General features: G+C 38.6%; 1 protein-coding gene across 4 annotated transcripts in view; it reads right to left on the bottom strand.

The window, feature by feature from the left end:
• Nucleotides 1–12,188, bottom strand: part of aopep (aminopeptidase O (putative)) — a 103,409-nt gene that overhangs the window by 85,816 nt on the left and 5,405 nt on the right. The window lies entirely within an intron of this gene.

Genomic DNA, 12,188 nt, shown 5'->3' with positions numbered 1-12,188 from the left:
ACTTTTGTTAAGCACAGAACTTATTTTTTGCGATAATCCAAGTCTATGGGAAAAATGAATGGGCTTTTTTGCAAGAGAACCACTGTCACGCTAACTTCCGAGCTAGCCTACAAAAATAAAATGTCTCCGGGATTATATTTTTAACGCATCCAGAGCTTGTACTGGATCTGAAAATTTTGCATCCACAGATGATCGCAATGCCATGCAGCACTTGTCCGACTCTCCGTGGGAAACTATTGACTTCCGGTTTATTGGCCGTTGTAGAATGGAATTTTGTTTGTTGTTCCCTGTATTTCTTTAAATATGTATTTTATGCAGTTCCAGCGCTTGTGCAATGGCTACTATTCTACAATCAAACTTTATCCAACAAAAAAAGAAATACATGAAAAGTAACTCCATATTCAAGAGGGAATTCATCTAACCTGAAACAAGTGTAATATTTTCATTGGCCAGGCTAATAAACAAAGCCACTAGTAGATGTAAGAGGGGTCATACTGTCCATGCAAATAAGATGATGTAACCGATGACTGGTCCACATTTTCTTTGTATAACAGCTGCCCTGTTGTTTGTCTGCACTTGGTGAGTGAATCTGTGAAGGAGGACTTTATAACAACTCTGTATGCTTCCTGTGCAAATATGACCTATTCTTGTTAAGGAAGACCTACAACATCTAAGACACACATTTTTGTTAAGTGGTAAAGTACTTAACCTCATTTCAACTTTTACCCTTATTGTTTTTAACAACAAAGAATGTGCGTACATGCATCTTGTCATGGTATGATATTACACAACTCAGGCACATGTGATATTATAATTTATCTTCGACATACACCAAAAGCACTTTTATAAGTTTTGCTTAACCCCTCGTGTTCCATAGAGATTTATATGTAAAGTAACATTTCTGATTGGCTCAATGGTTATATATATTTATGATTAACACCAAACAAATGAACACATTTAAATAATGTCCTCAAATAGACATGCATTTTAAACGTTAAAAAGAAGACGTCAGAAGCTATTTAAATAGTGAGGTTAATCTTTCAACCTTTCATTTAGTAGAGTATTAACCATGTGGCTACACCAATCCTCAATAAGAACTGTATGTGCCAGGGCTGTTTCAGATATTTGGACATCATCTTCACCCAACTTCAAAATAGCTCTACCAAAGCTCTGTCTGTATTGATTCGTTCTCCTTGTGTCTTATTTTCTTTCCCGTTCTCTTCAGTCTGACTGCATGAGTTTATTAGGCACAAAACCTGTCTGAACTTTGTAGATCGAAATGGATCTACCATTGGCCTCCTCACTTTCTCTGGCTTACAGACTTTAAATGGGTGGTATTCCCGTCTAGACAGCAGATTACGTTGAGGGTCTGAAAAATGAGGTGTGATTCTCTCTGCAGATCCAGAGGGGCTCTCTTTGCATGCCAGTCCTTTTTAGGGCAGATCACATGTGTCAAACAAGAAATCCTGAAAATAAATACCCGCGCACACAGAGACTGCCGGAGCGGAGAGACAATCTGGATTCGCAAACACTGGATTTTATCACCAATGCCTGCTACAGATCACCAGAACAATGCAATCCATATGTCGACGTACTACCCACCAAGTGGGAATCTCACTTGCATTGCTGTCGATGCTTATTGTGGAGTGCCTCCTGGCAGCGTTTTAACTTGATTGCTCCGCATTAGCGTTTCCGACGCTTGCCGAAGAGCGCGCGTAAACAGAGCCGGAGGCTCTCATCAGTGCCAGAAAGACCATCCGGAATGAGAAGCGGCAGCAGATGTTTATGTAAAGCATAAGGCTTACAGTATGCAAGGTCCCATTATGTGAGCTTCCTTGCCTCCTTCAGACCTTTATGATGCGTGAGGCCATTGGTCAAGAATGCGGATTTCTAACACGCGTGGAATGACAGCCTTAAATCAACATGACATTAACATTTCCCTTATATTATTGTATTTTCTCTTTTATCTTATTGTGTGTTATTAAAGGATTAGTAAATTTTCTATAAAATCCAGATAATTTACTCACCACCATGTCATCCAAAATGTTGATGTCTTTCTTTGTTCAGTCGAGAAGAAATTATGTTTTTTGAGGAAAACATTCCAGGATTTTTCTCATTTAAATGGACTTTAATGGACCCCAACACTTAATACTTAACTCAACATTTAACACTTTTTTTCAACTGAGTTTCAAAGGACTATAAACGATCACAAACGAGGCATAAGGGTCTTATCTAGTGAAACGATTGTCATTTTTGACAAGAAAAATAAAAAATATGCACTTTTAAACCACAACTTCTCGTCTATCTCCGGTCCTATGATGGGCCAGCACGAACTAAATTATCTGGATTTTTTACTAATAAGAAAATTTACTAATACGTTAAGATGTGCATGTTATTTCAAACAAAGAAGCAAGCAAGCAAAAAGTGGAAAAAGAAGCAAAAAATTATAAAGGATCTATCCATACACCTACCTACCTACACTGTCAGAAAGAATGGTCAAACAAAAGTCCCAAGCTGTCACTGGGGCAGTACCGAGGGGCAACCTTCCGATCTCTCTAATGAAGCCAACACGGAAGTGACTTAAACTGCAATTCATCGTCTGGCCGCTTGAGGCTAGATCCAAAAGGGAGTCAATTCCCATAGACTCCCATGTTAAAAATGGCCAACTTTACAGTAGAAAATAATATGTTTACAGCCTGGTACAAAAAGTGTTTTTGGCCTATATAGCTAATTTTGCCCTTCATGACAACTGTGAGGGGGGTGAATTTCTTTGTTAATCATCCGTTTAGATTATATTAAGCCTTAAACTTCTGCATAATTAAGGGCGTGGCCGCTTGAGTGTCGGTTGAACCGCCACTGCTGTCATTAGACTCGCGCTAGGCGGGCGTGGTTTCACCTCAGCTTCACCCATGTCCCGCCTCTTTACCCATTTTCGGTTTTCAGCGAGTAATTCGCGGGGACGCGCTGCCAAGATGGCGACGGCAGGCAACGCCTACTTTAAGCTTCAAAAGCGATCTTCACAAACCAATGGGTGACGTCACGGACACTACGTCCATATTTTTTTACGGTCTATGGGCAGTACCCTTTCCTAATATGTATCATTTAGGTACAGATATGTATACATTTGGTACCAATATGTATCTTTGATGTACTAATATGCACTCACAAAATGGCAGACACTGTTATAGTGTCATTAAATGAATCAGTGTACGTATAGCAGGGACATCTGCCCAGTTGTTGAATGACCTCATCCATTCTGGGTTTCTTTTTGGTAGATCCTCCTCTAACAGCTTCCAATCTTAGGTTTTGCTCTAGTTTACCAGCCTCTACTGCCACTCCCATGGCTTTAAGTCATCCCTAAGGCCAAATCAACTCTCTCTGTGCAATACTGATTTGATTCATTTGGCGTGTTCATACTTGACATGTTTGGTTCGATTAAAACGAACTCTGGTGCGATTGTTGGTTGGTGCGATTCATTTGAGTATATGTGAATGCTGCCACCCGCACTTTGATGGGCACTAAACAAGCGAAAAGGTGGGTCCCGTCCGCTTCCAAACGAACTCTGGTGCGGCTTAACTGATATGTGAATGCACTTGGACCAGAGACAGCGCAACAAACCAAAAACAGGATGTGATATCACAAGATTTTACAGCGGAATGAGCGGTGTATGCAAAAACAATATACCTCTGTATAAAAACGCATAAATGAGCATGTTAACTCCAGCATGCAGCATTGATGTTGTGGATGATCGGAGTTCTGTCACATAAAATTTCTTATCAAAGCGGACCAATCAGGTGGTGACCTTATCCTTACACATAGAGGTTCGTTATTTTTAGGTTGGCTGATAAAATGCCAGTGTGAATGCCAAGCGAACCAGAACTTAATAAAATGTTTTCCATTTTGGTCCGGACTAAAAGAACCGAACTACCGTATAAGTATGAACAAGCCCTTAGCAAAGGCCCCTGATAATAAGGCAGGAATGTAGTAATAATAACATCTTGCTCTTTAAATCACTGTCTATTTACTTTTAAAGTGCACCTATTTCATTGCTAAAAATCAATGTTATTTTGTGTATTTGGTATAATACGTTTTCGCTTTATTTATGGTTAAAAAACACATTATTTTCCACATACTGTAAATTTTTGTAGCTCCAGATTTCCCTCACTTCCTGAAACGCACTGATTTTGTACAAAAAAAAACTTTTGAAAGCTCTGTAACCCTGATTGGCCAGCTAATCTGTGATTGGCCTGAAAACCTCTGACTTCAGCCGGAAATGTGACGCTCCTTACCATGTTTGAAAGATTCGGTCACAATGCAATGCTAACAGGATTAAATTTACTTCAAGTCAGAAGTGGGAGGAATTATGATTATGTCGGTCTTGTCTACATCACCAATCCCAGGAAGTAAACTGTTGCCTACCATCCGTGTGTTTCTTGTTGTCCAAGAAAAGAGATTTACGTTGGAGACGATAACTCGCGTCATCGTTTACTTTGGGATTTGTACCTTTTGCATATCGTTAAGCTCCAAAGTTGTTGATATGACAAATCATACGTTCAAGTCACAAACAAGGTGCATAAGAAGCAATGAGTGACGCTTATGTTATATTATTGGATGAAAATAACTGAATGCACCTGCATCCTTATTACACAACCTACTGTAAATGGTTTATTTTAAAATTAAGAAATATCTCTAAAAACAAGTGATAGGTGAGTTGTTAGCTCTGCATTTAATAACTATGAGTTAAGTAACTGCACTGAAGGCAGACGCAGGCTGATTATAATGAGGCATTTCATGCGGCTGCAAACTCTTATAAAAATGTGAGTGTACATTTAAATAATGTTTTTAGATTTTTCATTAACCCTGGTCCACCTAATGCTTGTGTCATTAACAACTAAAAAAATCCAATCATTTATTTCATGGGGCTGTACTATAACACTCTGGTGAGCCAGGTTGATTCACCTTTAAACATTTATAAATCACAAATCTGCTCTAAGTAAAAAAAAACTCTAAAAACAAACTAAAAAATAAACGCACAACAAAGAAAGTGATGGGTGAGATACTAGCTCGGCATTAAATGACTATTGAGTTATGTAATGTACAAGAAAGTAATAATATAAAAATACAAAACTGAAATTTTATTGCATCAGTGGTTGAGAAGTGAGAACTACATGGAGTTTGCATTAAGAGTATGCGGAGTTATTTTTTTATATTTCTGATTTAGATTTCTTTTGCAATATCTATGCAGAATTTTGCGGAATTAATTTTAAATGTTTTAAAAAGATCTAAGAGACCGGGAGCTGTGAATATTACAAAACAATAAAACAATTTATAATATATAAAATATACATAATATTATATACACGGCTGTAAAGTAGCTGTAAAGTACACTAATAAATAGGGCTGGGTATCGATTCAGATGTTCCAGATCGATTCGATTTTGATTCTCAATTCGATTTTCGATTGCAATTCTCTGGTCAATTTTTATACTTAATTCTCGATTTAACTCAATGAATATAGATTATATAGAATATTATATTATGTTATATTAGAAACCTATATTATTATATTATTAGAATATATTAGAATATAGACTGAATGAATGAATGACAGGCTCGCCTCTAGCTCCTTGGTAACATTGCTCAAGGCAAAAAAGAGGGTGACATCTATTGGAGAAGACTAGTAATTAGATACACGTTAATCTTTCATTCAAAGTTTGTGGAAATAAATATGGGGAAAATTTTGATTTGTGGCCTTTGAGAATTGATTTTGAATCGACCATGTGAAACGATTAATCGAAAAATCAATTTTTTTTTGCCCAGCCCTACTAATATTACATGGCCGATAACTATTCTGAATCGCACAGCCGATAATATTCACAACTATTTCATGTACTACGGCTTTTGATCTGTAACTATCGGAGTCGTTTATAGCATGCATTTGAAAAAACAACACTCCTCAAACATAATCATTATACATATTCTTTAATATCATGAAAATACCTGAAAAGGTTTGAAGAACAGAAATATAAAAATATGCTTAAGCCATTTCCTTGAGCTGCGTGTCATAGCTGCGTGTGTATGGTTCCTCGTCTGCAGCGCATATTGAGTTTCTGCACGAGAGCCCCCTCTGGCTTTTATATGTAGCGGCATTTCACCATAATTCATTGAGAAGCATAGCAAGCATCATCGGCCGATATATCGGTGCACCCCTACTGTAAAGTGAAGTAAAAATACTGAAGTGAATAGAAGTTCTTCACTAAAAGAATATTCGTGATTTTTGATTGTGACCAAAAGTTTGCGCGAAATACTCGTGATTATCATTTATCGTGCAGCCCTAACCCTAACAAATACAACAACAATCTCTAAAACTACACTTTACATTTATTCCATACTTTCATAGAACTGAAGAATGTAAACAGATCTACAGTAGACCAAAAAAGGCAGTACGCCAGGTCCACGTCAGTACGTAAGCTGATCATTGGTTCTCGCAGGTCTCACGAATGCATGTTTTGTCACGCTGCATATGACGACTAGTCTCAAGACTCGCGAGGACCAATGACTGTCTTACGTACCAACACGGAGCCGTTGTGCCTGCCATTTTTGATCTAGATGTGTTCGTTTACATTTAAATGCCGTGTATCGGTTGCTAAATATGCTTAAAATACAAATAATTTTTCTTACAAACATATCGCTTTACTTCAAAAGACATATTAATCCTCCGGAGTCGTATGGATTCCTTTATCTGATGATGGATGGATCAAAAAAATAAAATTAAAACATTTTAAGAGCCAGGATATCATTTAATATAACTGTAAATGTGTTCAGCTGAAGAAAGGTAGTCATATACACCAAGCATAGCATTAGGTGTGTAAACATTTTTGTGGTTGTTTTCGATTTTCCTTTAAGTTCAAAATTCCTTTAAGAAGCTGATTAATGCACACACAGTACACCGTACTGAAATGACTGAACTGCTTTTAAACTGCACTTCCCTGCTCTCCAGGTGCAGGCATGCTCTGAATTCTTTCATTCGCCGGGTGCTTTTGTGTGCACGAGACGCAAAGAAGGTCAGAAAAGCCTTTCTGCACACGGATAGAAAAACATCTCATTCTTGACAATTTGATTAACAGCTGTCTTTCATGCCAGAGTCCCCCGGTCTGAAAAAAACGCCCCCTGTCACACACGTCTAAGGTTACTCAGCAATCAGAGAGGACAGAAAAGAGAAAGTAAAAAGAGAGGGAGTGAAAAAAGAAAGAGAAAAGGCTATTTAGGTGCTGTTATCTCAACCTCCCTAGTTCCCTGACTAGTCCAGCACATTCCAAAAGCTTCACATCCTTCGCCCGCATTACGCTACGCACCCATGGGACTCCGCTTTCCTTTCCCGATATGGTCATTTTACGGCTACAGGAAGAACTTGTAAGCAAACAAATGCTTCAACGTAACACAGTAAACCTCGATCGCTATATAATAAGTGAACGTATTAACTGTAAGCTACACATGACCCAGTCATGGCAAATATTTTTTTTTAAAAGATACTTGTAACCACTCCAAAAAGCCTGAGAATACGTCAACAGAAGTATTGATTTACAAGCGTTTTTTGTTGAAGTGGACAAAAAAAAGAAGTGATGTTTAAGTGTGTAGCTCAATCAGACTGCCCAATCTAAATAGACTAAATAGACCAAAACCAATTTCAACAACTAAAGGCAGACGCGTGCTGATTATAATGAGGACATTTCATGCAGCAACGAACTCTTATGAAAAGCAGATATTAAAATGCGAGTTTATATTTAAACAATGTTTTTGCTTTTTCATTCCCCCTGGTCCACCTAATGCTCGTGTTATTAAGAACACAAAAATCCAATAATTTATTTCATGGAGCTGTACTATAACACTCTGGTGAGTCAGGAGGATATAAGACGGATGATTAATTCGCCTTTAAACATCTAGAATCCCAAATCTGCTGCATGTGGGCGGTGCATATTTTAAATGAGAAAAATGTGCTTTGTTTATATTTGAAGAGTTTACATAATAATCAGTGATTTGAATACCACAATCATTTTAAAGGAGATTTGTCACACTAATATACTAAGTAAAACCTTATAAAATGTTTAGACTTCTATTTAACATTCACCATTCTTTTAGGGATTAAATATCTCGAAAAGCTCCCAAACAGCTAACGTAGCACCTCAGGCAAATGAACACAAATTTCTTTTTTATTAGCACTGTGCGATTGCTGACTACCTATTAAAAAAGTGAAATATGAAGAGTAGATGCCCTCCAGGCTGTAAGTCTCAAACGATCCGAGCAGAATTTAACCACCTGCTCTTTCCTTCGGCTTCGACAAAATAAAGCGATCCAATAAAAGCATTTATTTCCCCAATACCACTCAAAGGCCATAATCCAGATGGAGCGCATAATTCAATCATAATGGGTGACAGTTCATCTTGACCCAAACTGTGAAGGGTAAGCGTGATTTTCACGCATGCTAGTTTTCTGCATATTTCTCGGATGCTGGTTCAGACTCCCTTAGACAGAGCTATATAAGGTCAAATACCAGTCTAAGCAGCGGAGTAATTGCTATGTAATGGGCCGAGCTATTTATATAGTGTAATGTTAAAAGTACACAAAATGCTCTTCGAATGGGTTGCCAGTTATTCAGAATGAATGTCTGCATGTCAGAGAGCAACAGTATATGCGATAAACCAAAAACACCCCTCAATGCATTAATCCCACTGGTTCCCAATTCAGGCCCCGGGGACACACACATGGCATATTTTGTCCCTGTAGCCAACTGGTAGAGCATTTGGTTAACAGGTTTGATTTCCACATACGTATACTGATAAAATGTAAAATCTTAAATGCAATACGAGCCGCTTAATGCTGGATGCATAATGTAAAATGCATGAATGTAAAATGCCTATAAAAACTCCAAGATGGGTATTGGAATGCATTAGCTATTACCTTACCCTATCTTTATATGCAAATATTACTTTTAAAAGTACCGGTGGTATGTTTTTCTTACTGTGCATCAATAAGCCAGTGATGATTGAATAGATGCTTTGGCAGCTTTAACAATACAAGCTTTGATATCTACATAAAAGACATCAGCAGTTAAAGCTTTTACCCACCTACTGTCTTTGTAAACACCTTACATCACTAACATAACGTGGGAATAACACACACAAAAAAATCCAAGCTGTGAAAGCCTTCTGTGAAAAAAGGCAATGCCCATATTTGCACATTTGGCACAAGAAGCATTCCTACAATGTCCTGCTGTGGCGTAAAAGAGGTGTTAAGAGACAGAAACTGACCGCCTTCAAAGCTGAGGAAAGTGCTGTGCCCTTCCTGTGAGACTCTGGCAATATGGCGCATGACGTGCCGAAGATCTCAAGATACGAATATCTCAGCGAACGTCATTTCATAGCCGCAGTCTAGACCTTCCCTACGTGATCAGTCAGCAATACACAGGACGGAATGCTGATGACATTCTTCTGGGAAATATTTCCTGAATTTTCAAAAAGGCTGTCATCAGATTCCAGGATCTTACGAATCAGATTCAGCTCAAGGAATTGAGCCAAGAATAATGTCCCGGCAGTTTTGTGCTTCGGGACAGAAGTCATGTGTGTATTTGGGAGGAGGCAAAGCACACGCTATCAGGTCTGCCCTGTCTTGACTTCATAATCTGTACTTCCTGCCCTCCAGAGAACAACCACCAGCACCACTGCCACGTCCAAAGCCCCAGCTGCAAATGAGCTGAAGCATGATATAAAAGCAGATATTGGCCAGGCCCCAAGGATTTGGGCCCACATACTTCCCAATTTCGAGATTAAACGGCTCTCGTCTCTGAAGTGCTTCCAGGAGCGAATGGCTTTTGTTGCTGGGAATAATCCACACATCCTCTCCCACATCCTGGGGGACCGGCATCTCAAAGTGCCCCTTCTCTCGGCCCCAAAAGTACTTTGTTGATCACTCTTTTTGGTCTGATTCGGCTTCAAAAAAGGCTCGATGGATTATACCATTCCCCAGAGAAGGGACGACTGGCTGTCTACTGCTGTGACCCATGCAGGGCAGAGGAGAGGGAGTGAAAATATCGGTTCTCTCGCACACAAGCATATTTCTGTCATCAATTGGCCGATCTCGTATAGGGAGGCTAAGCTGTAATAAATTGGTGAGGCCACTAACATATATAAATATCCTGCAGACATCAACAAAAAAAAACTTTTTGATGACTCCACATTAGCTCAAGAAGAAGGGAGTATGTAATTGAGGAAAAGAAAAACAGGAGGGTCTGCTGTATGCATGTCCACTGCTAATAAGAATGTGAAATTTTCTTCGAGTGAATAGCTGCTTATGGGCATCGTGTCATGACCTCATATCCCGTGTATTACTTATTCCTGGACACGGAGATGCTGGGAAATACGGGAACACGTATGGCCACCCAAATGCACCATATGCTGACTGAAAACTGACTGATATTCCTAATATTCCATATCGAATTCCAGTTAAACCTGACAGGGTATGAAGATTAAAAGTCGCTGCACAAACATTTCATCGAAACGTTTCCTAAACAGCGGCCTTCCAAAAAACATAAGTTAAATGAGTTTCACTGTACTCATCAAGCAGCCATTTACAGAGATCCAATAGGTTATCACCACCTCATGCCACACAGACTACTAAACAAACAGTGTGGTTGGCCAAAAACACCAGTTAAATCAGCCAATTCGTAAACACTGTGGCATCCTCATGGCTAATGACCAAAGGCCAAACAGGAATCAAATGGGTGCAGCTGCCAAGCAGTGGCTTGATATCCATAGAGTCCTTATTAGAAACCTCTGCTACGCGACAGACAAGTTACTGTTTAAGTTTACAGATGATGATGAGATTCTGAAATGCAGAATATTTACATGCAGTATTAACTGACATGATGCTTATACGGTAGTTTACAGAAACAAAGCGAGTGTGTGGGGAAACCCCACGTGGATGCAAGTCCAGTTTTCATTTAGCTTAACTGTTAGTGTGTAATGCTAGCAACACTAAGGTCATGGGTCTGATTCCCAAATAATGCACATACTCTATAAAATGCATACTGTAGCTTGAATTGTATGCAAGTCGGCTTGGAAAAAAACTGGCAATTGCATAAATGTAATGTAATGACGTTTTCACTGGCAAAAGACCCAGATGTAGAAACTGGTGTATGTCATGCTGGTTGCAATGTTCTGATAACACTTCACCATTTTTCTAAAAAAATCATCTTGCAAGTACTTATAGTTGTCTCTGCATATTAAAGGGACACTAATATGCAAAAATATGTCCATTTTCTAGCTCTCCTAGAGTTAAACATTTTAACGGATATTACGCAGCGCCTGAAAATAGTCCCCTGGTATTTAGTCCCCCACATGACTACTATCCCGAAGCACAAAACTGCAGGGACATTATTCTTCGCTTAATTGCTTGAACTGAATCTGATTCGTAAGATCCTGGAATCTGATGACAGCCTTTTTGAAAATTCAGACAGTGGTGCCAATATGGCTAGGAAATATATTCTCATTGTGATAATAATCAAGAACTTTGCTGCTGTAACATGGCTGCAGCAGACGCAATGATATTATGTACCGCCCGAAAATAGTCCTCTTGGTTACTTTCAATAGCAGGGGACTATTTTCAGGTGCTGCGTAATATCATTGTGCCTGCAGCAGCCATGTTACGAAAGCAAAGTCCTTGATTATTACGCCAGAATGAAAGTATAGTTCCTAACCATATCTGCCTAGAAAATCACAACTTTTAATTTTTCATCAGTCTTAGTACACAATGTTACTAAAGAAGAGTCAAGTTTTAAATAGGAAAATAATCAAAACTTTTTGGTTATTTTTTAGCATGATGCTAATGGTCTAATCAGATTCAATGGATTGTGCTAAGCTATGCTAAAAAGTGAGAGCGCCAGACCCGGAGATCAGCTGAATGGATTCCAAAATGGTAAAAAATCAAATGTTTAAAGGAGAGCTGGAAAATGAGCATATTTTCAAAAAAGTGGAGTGTCCCTTTAATGTGTGATATAAGGTATTATAAAGCTATAAATATAACACATTTATTGTACCATTATGTAGCCAAACTAAAGTTTTCTGAATGCATCACTTGCAAACCAATCAAAGATTTTACACCTTTCAATAAACCTGTAATAAATGCACTATTTTA

This window comes from Misgurnus anguillicaudatus, chromosome 5 (genome assembly GCF_027580225.2).
Source record: "Misgurnus anguillicaudatus chromosome 5, ASM2758022v2, whole genome shotgun sequence".
NCBI lineage: Eukaryota > Metazoa > Chordata > Actinopteri > Cypriniformes > Cobitidae > Misgurnus > Misgurnus anguillicaudatus.
This window is presented reverse-complemented; position numbering and strand designations above follow the sequence as displayed.